At 51.8% G+C, this 2,500-nt stretch overlaps 1 non-coding gene across 1 annotated transcript in view; it reads right to left on the bottom strand.

Annotated features, from left to right (window-relative positions):
• Positions 1-957, bottom strand: part of LOC145763269 (small subunit ribosomal RNA) — a 1,810-nt gene extending 853 nt beyond the window's left edge. The window contains exon 1 of the ribosomal RNA XR_014288370.1: positions 1-957. This exon is cut by the window's left edge and continues 853 nt beyond it. This is a non-coding gene — a ribosomal RNA (small subunit ribosomal RNA).
• Between the last annotated feature and the right edge of the window lie 1,543 nt (positions 958-2,500).

Below are 2,500 nucleotides of genomic sequence, written 5' to 3'. Positions count from 1 at the left end.
TTGGCAAATGCTTTCGCAGTCGTTCGTCTTGCGCCGATCCAAGAATTTCACCTCTAACGGCACAGTACGAATGCCCCCGTCCGTCCCTCTTAATCATTACCTCGCGCTCCGAAAACCAACAAAAAAGAACCGAGGTCCTATTTCATTATTCCATGCAACACTATCCAGGCGAAGCGCCTGCTTTGAACACTCTAATTTTTTCAAGGTAAACGTCCCGGCCGCCGCCGACACTCAGTCAAGAGCACCGACGGAAAACCGGAGGTAAAGCCAGAACGAACAGTGCACGCCTTGCGACGGACCGAACGCCTGCGCCCAAAATCCAACTACGAGCTTTTTAACCGCAACAACTTAAATATACACTTTTGGAGCTGGAATTACCGCGGCTGCTGGCACCAGACTTGCCCTCCAATGGATACTCGTTAAAATTTTTACAGTGTACTCATTCCAATTACAGGGCCTCGTTAGAGTCCTGTATCGTTATTTTTCGTCACTACCTCCCCGCGTCGGGAATGGGTAATTTGCGCGCCTGCTGCCTTCCTTGGATGTGGTAGCCGTTTCTCAGGCTCCCTCTCCGGAATCGAACCCTGATTCCCCGTTACCCGTAAGAACCTCGGTAGGCAGATACCGTACCGACGAAAGTTGATAGGGCAGACACTTGAATGATCCGTCGCCGGTGCAAGACCGTGCGATCAGCAAAGTTATCCCGAGTCGCCAACAAGACGAGCCGAAGCCCGGCAGGTTTTTGATATGATAAAGGCGCGCCTCCCGCAAGGTCGGCGCTTTTTGCATGTATTAGCTCTAGAATTACCACAGTTATCCAAGTAAAATTTACGATCAAATGAATCACGACTGATTTAATGAGCCATTCGCAGTTTTACCGTACGCAAGTTCGTACTGAGACATGCATGGCTTAATCTTTGAGACAAGCATATGACTACTGGCAGGATCAACCAGGTAACTATCGGCCGACAAAATACGCGAACGGAGTCTTTCGCTTTCCCCGTCGCGGTATCGCACTGTATTACTCAATCACTATTTTTGCTTAGCTCCTCAAACCCGGCGTAAGCCGCGATCTGGACGCCGTCGACACCGGCCAGACGCCCTTTCGGGCGAAGCCGCGCGCGGGCTGCGTTTGCATACAACACCAGGAACGCCCAACAAAAGCGAACCGAGAAAACTATCACTTGCGTGCGCACCGGCCACCGCAACTACGGCCCGAGGCCGTGGTCGCGCGCCGAAACACAAACTCGTATTTGCTACTTAATTTTTTCCGTCCAACGTTCAGAGCCTCGCTGCTAGCTACGACGCCTTCGCGGGTCAGCATCAAGTCTGCCCAAAAGCGCACATCGCCTGCACGACACCACATCGTTTTGTCACCAAATACCTTCAACCGACAACCGCATCGCCAATTTGCTCATTTCGCCACAACGACGTCTTCCCTCATAGTATACAGGGAAGCTGGTCTCGCGACAAAGGTAGCAAACTTGTCGAATTTCGACAATTTTCCAAAACGTGCGTTTCTGTGCGGGAAATTGTTCATCGGGCGTCGGCCGATGTCGTGCGTCTTTGTCCGGGCGATTTTCGAAAGTCGCCGGACTTGTGTTTTTTACGCGCGCGCCGGTGGGCTGGTCTCGCGACAAAGGTAGCAAACATGTCGAATTTCGACAATTTTCCAAAACGTGCGTTTCTGTGCGGGAAATTGTTCATCGGGCGTCGGCCGATGTCGTGCGTCTTTGTCCGGGCGATTTTCGAAAGTCGCCGGACTTGTGTTTTTTACGCGCGCGCCGGTGGGCTGGTCTCGCGACAAAGGTAGCAAACATGTCGAATTTCGACAATTTTCCAAAACGTGCGTTTCTGTGCGGGAAATTGTTCATCGGGCGTCGGCCGATGTCGTGCGTCTTTGTCCGGGCGATTTTCGAAAGTCGCCGGACTTGTGTTTTTTACGCGCGCGCCGGTGGGCTGGTCTCGCGACAAAGGTAGCAAACATGTCGAATTTCGACAATTTTCCAAAACGTGCGTTTCTGTGCGGGAAATTGTTTATCGGGCGTCGGCCGATGTCGTGCGCCTTTGCCCGGGCGATTTTCGAAAGTCGCCGGACTTGTGTTATTCAAGCTCGAACGGTACTCGACAATTCTTCGAATGGCCTCCGACCTGAGGTCAGAGTCGCAGTAAAACAAACGAAGTACCCCAGAAAAAAGTTGAAAAAAAAAGCAACTCCGACCTGAAGTCGAAGTCGCCGTAAAAAATACCAAGTACTTTGAAAAAAAAGTGGAAAAAAAAAGCAACTCCGACCAGAGGTCGAAGTCGCCGTGCGCCCGCCCGTTCGCGGACAAATCGATAGATCTTGCGGCTTACTCTCAACAAATCGCAGTGAGAATACTGCTCTAGTGATTACGACACCGCGATCTTCATCTAGGTCGTTTGCAAATGATTTAGCACCCCGCCACTCGAGCAGAAAGCTTTACCCGTTTCGGGGCGACGCTTGCCGCGCCCGTGTTAG

The sequence above is a fragment of the Corella eumyota genome, unplaced genomic scaffold (assembly GCF_963082875.1).
Source record: "Corella eumyota unplaced genomic scaffold, kaCorEumy4.1 scaffold_260, whole genome shotgun sequence".
NCBI classification, from domain to species: domain Eukaryota; kingdom Metazoa; phylum Chordata; class Ascidiacea; order Phlebobranchia; family Corellidae; genus Corella; species Corella eumyota.
Note: the sequence above shows the minus strand (reverse complement) of the source record. Positions and strands in the feature narration are given on the sequence as shown.